Source organism: Lepisma saccharinum, chromosome 23, assembly GCF_977018435.1.
Source record: "Lepisma saccharinum chromosome 23, izLepSacc3.1, whole genome shotgun sequence".
In the NCBI taxonomy this organism is placed as follows: domain Eukaryota; kingdom Metazoa; phylum Arthropoda; class Insecta; order Zygentoma; family Lepismatidae; genus Lepisma; species Lepisma saccharinum.
In genome coordinates this window covers 61,783,555-61,800,872 of record NC_139251.1, presented here as the reverse complement: position 1 = coordinate 61,800,872, position 17,318 = coordinate 61,783,555, and the positions used below count along the sequence as shown (strand labels likewise).

At 40.1% G+C, this 17,318-nt stretch overlaps 1 protein-coding gene across 2 annotated transcripts in view; it reads left to right on the top strand.

The window, feature by feature from the left end:
* Window positions 1-7,623: 7,623 nt before the first annotated feature.
* LOC146005540 (uncharacterized) overlaps window positions 7,624-17,318 on the top strand; it is a 55,861-nt gene continuing 46,166 nt past the window's right edge. The window contains exon 1 of one of the 2 annotated variants that reach the window (XM_083144796.1): window positions 7,624-7,712. The gene's annotated coding sequence lies outside the window, so the exon portion shown is untranslated. Of the gene's footprint in view, window positions 7,713-7,867; window positions 7,900-17,318 lie in introns of those variants that run through there. The other variant, XM_083144797.1, reaches the window with a different exon arrangement.

Here is a 17,318-nt window from a genome sequence, read left to right as displayed (position 1 = left end):
GAAGTTACAATATTACAATGCTTACATTAAGTATTTTTTATGTTCTTATAGAGCAAAAATATTAACCACAATTTGAATATATTCAATATTTAATATACAATGTCACCAGGTACCATTCAAAATGTTCAGTAGTAAATTTTCGTTGCCCAAATTTTTCACTCAAAAAGCACTTACAAAAATTCAGTTTACCTTTGATCTTGGGGCAGGCACTGTATTTAATTATTTAACTTACAGTATGTTATCAGGTACATTTCCAAATGTTCAGAAGTAAATGTTTGTCGCCGATCAGATAATATGTTCTTGTACGCAGAGAAACTTCTCTCCACGTCACAAGAAGTAACCGGAGCGTACTTCAGGAGCTGAATGTGGTCGGGAGAAATATCATTGGGAGGGTTAACTGTTTCACCATTGAGAATGCGGCTCACTGTAAATAAGCTGACGTAACCAGGGTTTCTTTCAGTCACTGCGTCAAATTTTCTTCGAGCTTTCTCTCCCACATCTCCTCCAACAGCAGACAGTTTCTTTCTTGCGTCCTCATATATATCCATGGCTTTCAGGAGAGGAAGCATTACCACCACACCCCCTATACGCCTTCATGACGTGGTGCTATGCACAGGGGAGCACTTTACCTTTACCTTTACCAGGAGAGGAAGCCCAACAGTTTCAAGTTTTTTTTTATGCTTGTATCAATCCAACCAAAATTGCTGTTTATGTATGCCATATCGCAAGGAAGTTTGGTGTCCTTGAAGAGATTGTAACGTCCCCGGCTGTCAGCCTGGTTTGTAACTTTATAAATTATTAAGGTTGTATTTTCATTAGTTGATTTTGTGGTGGCATTTCTGATCTGTATGTTAATTAATACCCTAAGTTGGTAACTTTGGCTGTATTCCATATACCTTAAGCACCGAGTTCATATGTATGCCAGTAGAGGCGCCTCGGTAGTAGTTATTACTGTGCGCAGCTGTTCAGCGCAACCATAGTAAATCTAAGTAGTTCCTAGATTCGCCACATGCTTACGCTGCGATCGGGGCTCCCAATGCTATAAAAGAAGCCTGATTGAGGCCCTAGTATTCAGTTGGTTTGTGGACACTGACTGGAGCACATCGAGGGCTGGCTCATCAGCTTAGGCTGAGAGGTCCACCTCCAGCCCTGACAGCCTGGTCTGAACCCGGTTAAGACTGTGGAGAGGTATCCGAACCTTGGTTCGACCCCAGCCTCGTGCTGAGGAACAAGGTACCCGAGCCTTAGTTGGCTCGTCCCTAAGTCTTTAACTGAGCGGTAGGTAATCGAACCAGATTCGATCCCGGCTTCGTGCTGTGAGGAGTCTCTTGTCATACCGACTGGTTCGACCCCCGGTGTTGTCACCGCGTACCGTGGGAAGGCACCCGAACGTAAGTTCGTACCAGTATGTATATACTGAAAGTAAAAGTGCCAGAACGTTTCTCTTTTGGTTTATATATATCCCCACCCCCTACTCCTCGCTCTGAGAGAGATATATTCTTTAACGAAGACCATGACTATAATCCAGATAAGTAAATGTTAGTATGAATGTCATTTGCACCCTATTAAAAGTTAATAGCGCCAAGGTAAAGGAACTTTAGAATTAACAAGGGGCACATTTTAATAATATTAAATTTTTTAATAATTGTATTAATTTTGGTATATGCAAGTTTTCTCATTCTGCCATTGTGATCGAGTGTAGTTTTATGCAAAGGAATTTTTATTGTAAATTGGACTTCGTAAATTATAATAATTGTAAGCAAGTTTTGGCAAAAGCATGTTCAAAGAGCCTTTATTTAAATAAATAGTTATGCAATATTTAGTAATCGAGTTTCCCATATTTTCACCCAGCAAGCCCTGAGTGTATAAGAGTTTCTCATACTCCCGACAGAAGTGAGTAGCAATAATGGGTAATGCAACAGCGGCGGCCATTGGCGCACCGTTCGCCTGCACCTTGGTTGCCGTTGGTTCGTGTCTTGACGAACGTTGCAAGATTTTGAGCAGAGCGTACCGATACAGCTGAGTCCGCCGAAAATGAGTCAAGCACAGATTTCACTTCTTCAAAATGTTCGTTGTAAAACTTACTTGCCCGGATCCAAGTGCCCCATCTAGTAAGAATAGGTTCCGGAGGAAGTGGTACACCTGGCAATGCGGCAATGCGGCGAATCAACGAACTGCTATGTACGTACAACGAAGGCAAATCGCACTTTTAAGTTACTATATTTTTTTAGACCTGGAAATGGGGAGGGGAAGTGAGAAGATACTTTTTTAACTAGTAAGCCAAAAGTTCATTGGATTTTCCTCTTAAGGACTGTTTTATGTAAAAAATATTTCATATCTTAGGAATATGTAACATTTAGTAAAATATGTAAAAATATGTTATATAAAACTTCACTGTGACATCTCTACTGACGTAATTCGTCAATATATTTTAATTCCACGCTTGTACATATAAAAGAAAAAAAATGTAATTACATAGTCATCACTTAGGCTATTTTACACCCGTCACATTACACGGGGGCCCAGCCCCTTACCATATCTAAAATAGCATACTTGCGATGTCGTGTTACTAAAATATTAAAATTTTCTGTCTTTCGTTAAAAGCTGAGGCTGTAAAGAAGCACTGGGCACATAGAAGGACAAAAAAACAGATCAACACACAGAATTATACTAGCCACAAGGGACAGTGGCCAGAGCCTCGTAAGTCCGCAAAATGCAATTCAGGTAGAGTCTTCGCTTTCTAATCAGTTGGTCTCGGGTTGCGTATTTCACAAATGCACATCGGATTCGAAACCGGCGAATTATTAGCCAATCAACGACCAGGTGTGAAGGTGACGTCATGACGAACTTGTCACCATTCACTTTCTCTACAGTCGAGGGAGCCACCGTCACGGTACTTTTTCTTTCCAAAGTCCATTATACTTTTCTTGCAGAAGATGTGCATTATGTAACAAATCGATTAAAAAGAAGGGTTCTTAATACCTTCTGTACAAAACACAAGAAAATACTTTGCTCTTGCACTAAAAAAATACCACCACAAAGACTTGTGAGATTTTTACTCAGTTATTTTCTTTTTTACTGGTTTTAGAAAAACTTATATTTCTAAGTTACGCACATTCTAAATGACTTACGAAATAATTAAACGACTAAATTGCAGTTTTAACATTAATTTCCATTCGGGAATCGGCATACTATATTTATACATGAAGAATCCTTTCTTTTAATTTAACGTCAAATGTGCTTTTGTCTCACATCTACGCACTAATAAGAACAGGAAGAAAAGAATGAGATTCACACACACGCTCTCTCGCACACAAGTGAATCAATACATATTTATGGCAAGACATATTCCAAATGTCAAACGAACCCATCCCCAAGCATAGCTTAATTACGATATAACAATTTTGTTACTACCTAGATGCATACCGTATAAAAGCACTTATACTTATGTGAGAGGTACCTTTTATATGTAAGGGGATTCACTCCTGTGAAATAAGGAGAACACGAACGACATTCTCTATTTAACGCTTCTATTGACTGGGCAGTATGGGGTTATAGCGTAATAACGATAGAAAGCATGTTCGTTTACCTGTAGAGATGATCGTCCCCCTGAATTGGTAGATACGGCACTGTCCTGAAATGAACCGTCTTTAGGAAGCGTAACTCCCCGCTTTTAACTCTAGCGTAGCAACAGTATTCGGTCTTTCACTTTGGAGACAACCGCTGTTGACTCTACAACATTCGTACTACAACTAGGAACGAGATCTGTTCTCTCGAACTATTTAAAGTGGATTCAAATTTCCGATCGTTAACTCCGTTGAGCCAGTTCCATCCTGTCGTTAACCGTGCTTTTTTGCATAAGGCTGACGTTACGTTATTTCAACTGATTTCCTGTCGATTCCCGTGTCAGCGGAGTTTTAAGGATCCACTGAAGGCCGCCGGCGTAAAAACTTGTAATATGCGCCTCAGTCGGACCCTTGACGAAGTGATTAGACTATTGTGCTACGACGCCAGGGGTCCCGGGTTCGAATCCCGGCCTAGACATGGATTCTCTTTGTGAGTGTCCCTTCGTCATCATCACTCATGGTCATTTCGCTATTAGCCAAAACTGGCAGAAATGTGAAGTAAAATAAACCAATTCAATCAGTGAAGTTCTTACTAAGATAAGGAAGTCTGTTTCACTTTTTCCACGCTAAATAGTTATATGAGTACTTCCGATTGTTTGTGTGGAATTATAACATCTCTCAATTCACCTTAATACTTTTTTTTTACTACAAAATTTACTTTGCACTTTTGTTATGTTGCATCGTTTCTCTGTCACTGTAGGCGAATAGCGACGATGATTAGATGAAAATGATTTACACTCAAGAAGAATAAACATCTTTACCTAGGTTATAAACTTAAAAATGAGATCGGTAGAATTAATTACTTGTAATTATTTATGTAACACACTTGTTGAATGGTTCTTTTATCATTTCTAAATTTGATGTTTCTTATTTTCAGCTCTGTCGCAAGATGTCTACGTGATCAGATGCACCCCTTTTCGTGTAAGTACCAGATTTTACTTCTTTCTACGTAACTGTACTCTGTCGTGTAATTTATAAATTAAGCGATCGTGATTTCCTTCGTAACTATACTCTGCTCATTCAGTAGGTATTACAATAAGGATAGAGAGTTTTGGAATCACGCATAACTACTGAATGCGATCTTCTATAAATGTACCTAATATAGGTAGAATAGGTAAGGGAAATAGGTTATCCTCCTGCATTAGATATCTAGGGTTAACAGTATCTAGAAACGTACTTGAAGTTATCGGTGTCGCATATTATTAACTCAACAACATAAGTCATAATCCAAGTATCGTGATGATTAATTTATTTTTTACGGCTGGAGATAGTTTGCACTGTGCATAAAATACACTATAATACAGATGGTTTAACACGAATCAGTTCCCGCCACTTGGTCTTCCTACCGGCAGCCTTCACGTGAGAGATTCAACCCACTAAGAGGAGTGCTGGGAATAGCACGTGCCCTATTCTCTGCCAATCAGAGCTCGGAGTTTTCTTTCCGAAGTAAAGCTGCAAGTAGAACATGGCAACACCGCAAGCTTTGACTCGCAGCGCCCGCCAGAAGTTTCTGCGGTTCAACGGACATGGCTGTGTGCCTTGTTGCCAAGTTACACGTACGTCGTTACCCAGCTGAATAAAAATCTGTATAATATCACAATGTGAATTGACAATGATAATGCATTTTAAAAACAGATGTAAGGAGCGTCAAAACTAGACCAATATTGTATTTGTAGGACTACCTAATATTAAGAAAAAGTTTTCTCAAATTTGCTACAAACTGTTTTTTGAGAAATTTTGAAAACCTGAAAATTAATAATTGTGTTTAAAACCTTTGTCTGCAATCTACTAAAATATCAATGATCGTCGACCCCCGTTTTTCATTTACAGAATTTCAAAGAAAATCTTTGAAAAACTAATAAAAAACTACATTTTTTGTTCTCACAACGATAGAAAGTATAGGGCATATTTGAGAAAAAACTGGTTAGCATAGATTAACGCAGAATGGAATAAGCTAAATTTTGATGTAACTCGTTTTAATGTTGGTCTACTGGTTAATTTTTAATTGGAGTCCAAACTTGAGTATCTATAATTTTCCATCTGACAGTAGATCATTCCACCCCGTGACCGGCCTCGGTTTTCGCACTAGTTAGCACAGCGCACTACGACACTAAGCCGCGCGTCAGGCTAACTTTGCTGCAGGTTTGTATCAATCCGCGCGAGAACTGAGCTCAGAATCTTGCGTGCCAGACTTGCTTCAACCACCGAGCTGCTTACATCGCAGACACTAAGAAAATCCTCAGTGTTGCCAACCGCACAACACATCAAAACTCGCATTCATGTCAAGCGGAATGTATTTTTGCTTATTTTTGTCTCCTGAAACATTAATTTTTTAAAGTTCTTTCTGCGCATACATTATGTAATAAATGTGTTATATCGCGAAATATCTTCGAAATTTGAGAGCATGTGTGTATATTTAGAGCAAGAAAAAACAAAAAGTAAACAATGATATATAATGACAAATTATTGTTTTTGGTTTAGAAATAAATAAATTAACTTGGTTGCTTCGTTCGCAATACATCCATTACTACAAGACACACACACTTCAAATTATACCACCAAAAAAAGCATGATTTGCTATTTGTGATATATACAATGGGGTGCATTGTCTGCTACTATTACTCTGTTTCCACGCTTGATTCATTGTACCCCCCCCCCCCCTTCCTGTTGACGCATGTCTCGTCCGCGGAGATTCTTTTGTCGTCATACAATTGTTTCCTCTTCCTACATTCAAACCGCAAATCATTCAATACTCGTGACACTGTTCGTGTGCATATTGACGGCAAATCACCTCACGACCTGTTTTATTTTGATTTTTGTTGCAGTAAGGAGGAATATGCATTTAAAACAACTTGATTGACTTTGAAGAGCTTTTCCTTTCGGATGATGTCCAAAATAACACTCGGGTAAAACCACGCGCTGGGAGACCTCGATTCAGCGATTCTCGTTGCTGTATAGCACGATTATGAATCACGATAGACATAGGGTTAAAATAGTTGGATGTGCAACACTGGTATCACGGATTCCACGCGCTCTGCAACGTATTCAGTCTCGCATGACTTGCTCTTGATCTTCAGCTATTCTTCAGTGCAATACACACTCCAGTTGGCGAATCTGCGGATCCAAGTTCGTTTGCACAGTGATTGCAACCGATCAGGTCCACACATGCTAATGGATGTATTATTTTGTCTGTATTTTACAAATTAAATGACTGTTTTCTTGCAGGTATGCAGTTGTGTCGGAATAGAATCCTTCTCAGCGGAACTATATTCTCGCGCGCACGTTTGGATCTACGTACATATGCAAAAACCTGCTGCAAAGTTAACTTGTCGCACAGCCTAGGGATCCTGAGTTCTTATGCCAGCTTGGGAAATGGTATTCTTGACGAGTATCCTTTCATCAATTGCATCATATCACCACTGACCCTCATCTTCGTGATTAACCAAGAGTTGCAAAAAAAAAACCTAATTAAAATAAATAAACCCAATCAATCAACATTTCATCACCCCATAGAGTCTGGATTTTTTCAACGTTTAGTCGATTATTGCAACCACCGCCATCTGTTGGCTGAGCGTTTAATTACTAACTCTTTAAGCCTGACTTATGCACCAATCAGCAAGAGCATACGATTACGATGTGACGTCACAGATCTGAATTATAATTGTACGAAAGATTTGATAGCTTTTCGAGAAAATGAAAGTAAGAATTGCAATTGATAATCTTACGTTGCACGAGCATTTCTTATTGTTATGAGCTATAACAATTATGTTTGTTTGTACTGAATTCTTTGCCCAGAGCCAGAACAATTGCCTATCAGAGTCAGAGAAGTAAACACAAATATAATTCCTCCGCTCCATAAAGTTAAAGAAAAGCTTCCACGTTAATTCCAGTCCGATTTTATTTCTCTGAATAGAAAATAGGTACTTCAGGGAACTATTTTATGACTCAAACGTTTTTTCTAGACGTACAGAAATTAATAGGTAAAATGTATCCACAAGATAAAAGTCACAGAATAAACATTGGATCTAGCATGGAAACAAGTTTCAATAAACATAGGATGTTGTTGAACTGCTACAAATTTCAAAGGTAATTTTTGTTCTTAGATTCAAGGTTATATTGACTCGTAAATGTTAATATTCTCTTGTTGATTGTCGCAGGTGAGAGATGTGTAGTATTTTTCCACTATTCGCAAGAATCTTTGTTTTCGTATATCATGTATCATAGTGTATGTAATTTCACGAGCACGACTTTGAAGTAAGGGAATGAGTTTGAGGTATTCTACTCAATTTCACGGACATATAAATTGTGTGCATGGGAGCTCTTTTTCAGTTACTGTAACACACTTTACTTTGTAAAGATGAGTAATATTGTAACCTAGTTTCGTTTTGTGCTTCAAATATTTCTCAGCCGGCCCCCGTGGAGAAGTGCTTAGCACATCGCGCTACGACGCCAGGGGTCCCGGGTTCGAATCCCGAACTGGGCATTGATGTTTGTGAATGTCATGTCATCACACATCCCCATCTTCGCAAATTAGCCAAAAGTGGCACAAGAAGCGAACTAAAATAAAGCAAATAAGTCAATCGGATATTTTCTGTGGTAAGGCCCAGGGTTTGTATCGTTTCAGTATGGTTCTTTAGAAGATGTTTTGCTTCATGAAGGAAGGATATTTAATTTTTTGTTCTCTTTCGTCTTAGAGAAAAACGAACGAAGCTGTTTCCCACTCAAAAATCATTCGCCCTTTTATGTAAAATTGACACCTACTGAAGGGCGGCAACAGAAATTCTGTTCTCTGCTTCAATTGAAATCAAATGGAGTAACGCTCACTACAGTAAAACGTGCGGAACCAGAAGTCAGCAACTGATCTCAAACAGGTCCGTACCCAGTATTTTTTTGAGGGAGGGGCCAGATCCGAGAATGTGTTATTTTATTCCCCCCTCTCTTTTTATATTCAACTCACCTCATCCCAACAATCATCCACACAGCTGTCACATGGTACAACCTAGTACTTATGGTTTATGTTCAATTCTCAGAAGTATTCGAATAGCTCTGTGTTTTCTTTTGAACATCCAAGATAATAATAATTCCATGTTCAGAAAATAATATAGTTATAAATTAAGTTATACGTATTAGCAATTATTATTATAATAAAGAACTCTAAATGTGAGTTAACCAAAAGAAGTAGACATTTTCGTCTCGTTGCCAGTTTCTGCGATTGGGTACCAAAACTGAGCGGGGCGGCCAAGGACAGTTTACATTCTCTTAGTAGACAAGACTTAGAATAGCGCAGGGGCAAAAAACGGGGAAAAAGTGACTGGGACAACTGCCCACGCCCACCTAATCGCCGCCAAAGGTTGTAGAACTAAAACTACAGTAGTCTGCCTCTCTACACCACGAACACATTAATTTATGCAAGACCAAAATTGAAATTTTACAAATTTGAAAACTCGTCGGTGTTATTTTCGAAGCATTCTATAAGTTCACATTTAAATATTTCATAGTGGGGGGGGGGGGCATAGCACCCGTGGCGCCTCCCCTGGGTACGAGCCTGAACTCAAAGGTTATCAATAGAGCCCGGAAGTTTGGCAAAATGCCTCTTTTTATCTACTGGATATATTGATAAATTTTTTCCGGATATACGTTTTTTATGTTGTTTCGAATGTTTTAGAAGCCTTTTCATTTTGCCTATTTTGCCTATTTGGGACCCCACTGCCTATTTTTAATTATAATGCCTTTTTTTGCCTTTTTCAATGAAATTGGACCATTTTTTTAAAAAAAAGTGTGTATATAAATTATTTTTCTCCGAAAAAACGTTGTTGGCATTTATTTTTCTTCCGTTTATTATGTGAATAATTTTCGCTTTATTTAAGTAATATTGAACTCACGCATGTTTCAACATTGCTGAAGGAGAAAAGTGTGAGAGAAAAGTATTTCATGCTGAGTTAGGATATTGGCTTTCGGTTAACATTTCCTTGTGCATGATTGACTGCTGAAAACCTGTTGCAGAACATATGCACAATTACGTCATCACGTCCAGCGTCCGTGTCAGGACGTTATTGACAAGAAACAGCACTAATGCCCAAGGGCCTTTGCATGCATTCCAAAATCAACTTCTCTGTCTTTAGTTTAGTTCTGCACTTTGGAGGGAAACGATCGTGTATTTGTCATCATGCCGAAATTTAATGTGCCATTAAGTGGTAAGGTACATGGTTACGTGCGTGAATTTGGTGAAAATTGAAATGCTCTTCCCAATGTAGATTTTAACATTTTGCCAGAAATTATAGATAAAAGTAAGCGACTTCCAAATGTGCCTTTTTTTGTTTATTTTGCTTTTTTTTACATTTTTAGTGCCTATTTTCTACATTATAAATGCCTTTTTGCCTGATTATTTTAACGAAAATAAATGCCTGCACTTCCGGACTCTAGTTATCAATAAAGCTTAAAGTCCACTGAGACGCGGAGAAACACGGCAACATAATGCAACAGACCCACCGTTTTCGGTGTCTCAGTGGGCGATCACCTTTAACATAACCTGCAGACTTCTGGCACGGAAATTCCCGCTTCGGTTTCCCAGGTTTGATCCACCATACGAGGTGTTCTTTCTTTAAAAACAAAATATTTCTCCTTCTATTAAACAAGAACATGGTAAGGTTATTTGTAATACCAGTGTACGGTGGTTACATTGTTCTGCATCTGGAATTTGCTAAAAAAAAAAAAAAAAAAAAAATAAATGAATTGACACACGTTCAAAGGAATATTTTCATGTATAAGATGGTGAATTATGATACTCTAACGATAATTATGTACTTCTTCAAAGGCATTGACAAATATTAATGAAATAACTATTTACATTTGTGGTAATTCAGGACATACTAATTTTACCCCTTTTCCCACTCCAGTTCAATGCAAGGATACCTTCGCAAATATCGAATGAACAGTTTTCATCATGTGCAATTTTCCATTAAATGTTTTCGCCGATTCGTACTACCTTCGTTTTCTTTGTTACAAACAAGTATTCTTTGCACATTACATGTAGTACATTTCACATTGGTCAGCTGCTTCTACCTGCTTTCAGGAGCGTAAGCTTGTAGGGTAGTGTATACCGTTAAGGATTGTCAACCTGACGGTCGTGAGTTCGAACCCTCCGGTGGCAGAAAATTTTCATAAGTTTTAGACATATCCCATTGTGCTCATTGTCCACGCCGTGGGAAACGGAATGATTCAGTTTGGAATTAACGATGGGGGAGGGGAAATAACAAAATCTCCATTTCAACGAACCGAGAAGTGGAGAAAAATTGGATAAATATTAAGATTACATTCATGTTTTTAGTGGTATAATCGCAGGTAAAATCAAAGATCTTACGTGGAAGATTTTATCTTACTCTGACCCAACCAAAAGGCATTTCGCATCCATCTAATAGCCTACATTCTCCTACATTTTAAAATGTTATTGAATGTTTCATGTCGATAATTTGATCAATGCATCAATTCTTGACGCCGAGACGATATTTTATGCAACTACATCTTCCCTCCTCTCGTCTCCAGTCTTTTCTGTTCTTCACTTCTCCTTCTTCTCTCCCCTCCTTCTCCTCTGCTTTATCTCATATCGCCCTCCCTCCATTTCTCCCCTCTTGTCTCCATCCTACTCTTCTCCACTCCTATCTCCTCCTCTTCTTTTCGTTCTTCTCTTCTTCTCTCTTTCACTCTATTCTCCACTCCCCTCTTCTCGTCTCCTTCTCTCCTCTTCAAACTCCTCTTCCCCTCTTCTCTCATCCTGACTGCCTTCCTCTCTTCTCTCCTCTTTGCTCCATTTTCCGCATCTCTTCTCGCATCTTTTGCCTTTCTCCTCATTACTTCTCCTATCCACTTCTATCCTTCATTTTCTTCCCTCCTTTGCTTTTCCTCTTCCTCTTTTGCTTTCTCTCTTCTCCTATCCGTTGTCCCCTTCTGTTTCATCTCTCATCTTTTCCTTTGTGTAGACTACACCGCCTTGAATAACGTAGTGTGGAAAACGGCACAGTTCTGCGCGCCCTGGCTGGTTCCACTCGAAAATGATCCGCTAGAGGCGCTGGTGTTGAACCCGGTGCTTGGTATTGGTCTGCTTATAATGGAAGTAAATGGAGTTTTCGCTGCAACGTCTGATTCTTTTACATGAAGCATTTCTATGAATGTGATAATTGCTATGATATTTGGTACAGTGTTCGCGAAGATATTAACGAACATTCTAGACAGTCGACCACGTCCTGTTATCGTCATACTTTCGTTAATAATACGGGAGAAAAAATACGCGTGGAATGCTCTTGGCAACTAAATTTTTGTGTATGAATTAGGTTCATTATTATTATCATCATAATCATTTCTTTTAAAGATATACACACTGAAGCATTTGTATTCTGGATATTTACTGTCTCTTTTCTTCCACTTTAAACTAATCGCGGCGATGATGATAATGATGATTCCATGAAACGACAAGGGGAACCCCACAAAACTTTCTTAGTGCCATCGACATGAGTGTAAAGCAACTTTCAAACCAATGGGACAAGCGACACGAGATGTTCACACTGTCACACTAGTGACACACACTTCCAGACTGTAAAATAGCATTCATTGCACATGAGGGTCCAAACAGCAAACGACACGTTCATATGGCGTATTCGCGTGCTACTTGTTACTTCGGTCGGAAAGCTCCTTAAAGGAAGGGTGCTCAGACCGAAGAGACGCGCTACAGGGGGAGTTCCCAACTAAGTGACAAGCGACATGGTGCCTTCAGTCGATTGGCAAGCGTTCGCTGCTAATTGTGCGAACAACAGATAGGCGACACGAAAAACCGCACATTAGAACAACAGATCTAGGCGACACGATAAGTCACACGTGTCGCTTTGTCGCTTGTGCGTCGCTCAAACTGGGCCATTTCCTCAATAGTTTGCAACATGTTGCCGTGGTTTGTTGTTCGCGCATGCGCGATGCAATGAGTGTCTTGCTTTAGGGAGATTGTGCACCAAAGCGACAAGAGGCACGCGACACTTATCGCTTGAGGATTTCACCAACCGAACGCTGGCATGTGCTTCCCGTCATGCCGCTACGATGTGAAATGTTGCTCTTGATTGGCTCGTTTCCAAGCAACATGTGTCGCTTCGGTGTGAAAGTTGCCTTGGACCGAAGGACCCGTGTCGCTTTGGTGTAAAATCCTCGTATCGTTTGTCGCGTGTTGCTTTGGTGTAAAATCTCCTTGAGGAAACGGTGCAGTCAGAGCTTGTGTCTCTACGGTTCGAAAGGCTGCATTGATTACGGACTGCTCGATTACAAGCGACACTTGTGGTTTGTCGCCTCGGTATGAAATATCTCTCAGGATACTATTTATATTCTAATAACATAGAAAAATAAAACTCTAGTACACAATCCAACACCTGACGTCCGGAATCACATTGCGATGTTTCTTCTTGTGTTACGCATGCTATTTATTTATTAATTTTATTTTACTTTTCTTTCCAAATTAATGTCATTTCGTGACTGTAAATCACTCCACAAATATAACTGTTTCCATCAATTCACGTACCGCCTTTCAAGACAAACAAATCTACATAATATATTCCAAAAACTAACAAAGCCGCATTACTTTCATAAGAAAATTAGCACCGACATTGATCGCACTGCCATCTATGTTTATCATCCGTCTGGAGAACCAGTTTCTTGGGTCGTTTTCCACACTACGTTATTCAAGGCGCTGTAGTGTAGACTCATCAGCTATGAAATACTAGAAAATCAATTTTCTTTCTTTCAGAAAGTATTTCTCATTTGCAACAAATGTAATATTGATATTTTTTTATAATTTTATACAATAACACTTGGATTTCTTTCTTTCACGTATTTTATAAATATCTATTGTGCTTGTGGCAACCCTGAAATTTAGCCTAACTCTACACGCAACCCAACAACGCCTTGGGTAAGTTGGGTTGCCTAGTTTAAAATGTCGTTGTCCTAAAACTTTTGAGAGCCACTGTACCTTCCGCCTGCCACGTCAGGACAAAACGCGAAGTCCACAGCAACTTCGCCTTCGTTAAAATCCCTTCTACCGCACTATCACCAACAACGAACTGTAAAATTTCTTCGTGTACATTGGGCCTCATCCTAACAGTTTTTGAAAAAGCCTGAAATCGTACGTTTACTAGACATGTTAGGTGGAACAAATACATAGAATGTATTAACAAGAAAACCACCCTTCACGTTACAACTCGCATTAAATAATTTCCCGAGCACGGCTTGGTGAGTGCTCTGTGTGAGGAAGAACAAGCAAGCGGAAGATTAATCGTTTATCAACAATGCAAAAAGAAAAGAAAAAACATAACTCACATTAAGCTACAGGTAAATATCGAACACCACAAACATACCACTGGAAGAAACACAAGAAGAAATATTCATAACAACAATGCTGACGAAAGAAGAAAAAGGACCGCTGCCAGCAGTACAGGAAAGTATATACTCGTTTATCGGCATCTCTTTCGGTGCTTGCTTGTCGCATACAATTATAACGGTCTTACTTCAGTACCTAATATTCTGTGCTTAATATGACGACATGACATAATATGACACTCTAAAGGTTAGTGTTTTCAGTTGAACGTAGGGGGTGCTGAAGGGAGTGCGGAAGAAAATTAAGGGGTGTGCAAGCACCCACTCGCGCCCCCCTGGCACCGCACTTGATTTCCTTCGATATTTTTGAAACAATATTATGGTTCGAAAACACTACAATACAGGGTTATTCATAATGAATTACCTAAAACAACTTAAATTACTCCATTTGTATGTGGGTGGATCAGAGAAAAGTTTACAAGTATTCTGTGAATGCACGAAGTAGGAGGTAAGGAATTGGTTTACCCGGAGGTGCAACAGATAGCGCCATATACGCGTGGCGAGTTTCGACAACTTTACGTTTCCCTTCAGTGGCGTAGCAGCAGATGCAATGGCGAGATGCTTGCAGAATTGGTCTGGCGTGGAAGCTCGAAGTGTCACACACTTGTTGTGGGCGAGTATTGTTCCGGCAGCGGATATTCATCGTCAACTCGTGGAAGCGTATGGTGAGAGTGTGTGTGTTATCAGGGGACAACATGTTGCTAAATGGTGTAGGTTAGGAGTTCCCAAACGTTTTCCCGCTGAGTCCAAGTCAGAATGTAGTCCTAACACTTGCAACGCTCATTTAGTGTGGTTAAGTTGCTTGCCTTAAGTCAAAGGTCCAGGAACCAATAAATTCTAATGGGTTCCGCTACAGGACCGGAACCTTTTTTCTCCCGCACAATTTAAATTCGGTCCAAGTTGCGTATTGTTTCATTGTAAAAAGTTCCTCGACCGAATTTACATTGATCCGGAAAAAAGGTTCCTGGACCGTATTTAAATTAAGCGTGAAAAAAGGTTCCTGGACCATATTTAAATTGAGCCGGAAAAAAATGTTCCTGGTTCTTCACGGCCTAGAACCCATTTACACTTGCTGATTTTCTCTTCCGGACGGGAATTGCATCTATTTACAATTCCTGGAAATTATCAACCCTGAGATTGTTAAGGATCCAGAAATGGGTTCCATTTGGTTCCGTAACAGAACGGGAACCTTTCTGCTCGCACAATTTAAATTCGATGCAATTTTCGTTTTGTTTAATTGAAAAAGGGTTCCTGCATTGTATTTAAATTGATCCGGAATTAAGGTTCCTGGACAGTAGGGGCATTTAGAGATTTCTAAGCCCTCATTTGGGGCTCGAATCATCATGTGGGGCTCGTCGTAGCCTTTTATGATGTATATTTTGAGGACAGAGTTGGCAACACTGTGGGCCCTTACTGTAGCCTTTTATGAGGGGGGTCCATTGCCCTCTGTTTACATCTGGCAACACTGCCGTAGATTTTCTGACAGTGTTGTCAACCTACTGGGTTTTTCACTGTAAATTTTCATTAAAGGACCTGAGGGGCCCATGTACCTTTTATGTCTGGCAACACTGTTGGGGGCACAGAGTTGGCAACACTGTGGGCCCTTACTGTAGCCTTTTATGAGGGGGGTCCATTGCCCTCTGTTTACATCTGGCAACACTGCCGTAGATTTTCTGACAGTGTTGTCAACCTACTGGGTTTTTTCACTGTAAACTTTCATCAAAGGGCCTGAGGGGCCCATGTACCTTTTATGTCTGGCAACACTGTTGGGGGCCTAGTGTTGGCGACACTGTGGGTTTTTACTGTAGCTTTTTATGAGGGGGACCTATTGTCCTTTTTTTATATTTGGCAACTCTATTAGATGTTTTTTTTTTTTGAGGCTTGGGTTTTGCCAACCTATTCGAAGAAAATTCCACTATATGATTTTTCACTGGCTAAGCTAACCTACAAATAGGAGTTGGCAGCACTGACGAGGCTCGAATTATTATTTCAGGCTCGAATCATTATTTGACGCTCGAATCATCATTTGAGGCTCGTCGGTGTTGCCTACCCACTCTACAAAAATTCTACTATATGATCTTTCACAGGCTAAGCTAACCTACAAATAGGAGTTGGCAGCACTGACGAGGCTCGAATTATTATTTCAGGCTCGAATCATCATTTGACGCTCGAATCATCATTTGAGGCTCGAAATCGAATCGCTAAATATAAAATAAAATAACAATGCCTATGAACCTGTTTGGCTTCAGGAAGCAGGCTATGGAGGCATTCGCCCAAAGTGCACCATCGCCACCTGCAAGCTGGGACCTGTTACCCTCCCTATTATCTAAACTCAACGGTTTGTTGATTATACACTTGAATAGCATCCTGACCCAGTACGACGAGGATGTGGGCAAGACTTTCTACATATTCAACAACAACTTGAATTATTACCAATTCCCCATCTCCGGCAAACTGCAGTTTGACATGAATCCCGAGAATAAAGGAGAGGCCAAAATTTCCTCCGGCAAGAACATCTATCGCATCAAACACGATAGGATGAACAGTACCACCACGTACGATGTATCTGCTGGCGATTGCCTGTACATAGAGCTCTTGGACGACTACGACAAACTCATCCCTCTTTTCATAGAAATGAAAATTAGCTATCCTATAATAAATAACAATAATGCCTAACGATATTTTTGGCCATACGAAACGCGACGACCATGGCGACGAGCTTCTCATGCTCGACGTCAGGGTCAAGAAGCTGCGAAGCGATCTGCAGGCCCTTCAGTCCACGCTCAACTCCAGCCTCCAGTCCGAGATAGCCAGCTTGCAGTCTCAGTGCTTGGACCCTGTACTCAAGATTGATGCAGAGCTAAAATCGCTGCTGCAAAAATACACCGACCTCGCGTCGATAGACAATCTCGACAAGCTGGCACTGAGTGTGGGCAATCTGCAGAACAAACTTCTGAAGCTGCAACAAACGCAAACCTCAGACGTTGAACAGCTGAAACAACGCTTGCAGGATCAAACAAGCAACATCCAGACCGAACTGCAAACTATCATCCAAAGCATTAAAACACAAGGCGACTACGATCGCGTGAACGCTAGTATTGCTAAATTGCGCGAACAGTTTCAATCTTTCGAAATCCCTACGTTGGAAAGCATCAAGGCTGAGCTTCAAACGGATGCTTTGCATGCGGCCATCGACGAAGTAAAAACTAAACTCCAAACGCTGGAGGATTTTATCAACAATCTACCGTCATCCAGCGAACTGAACGCCATTGCCCGTAGCGTGGCCAA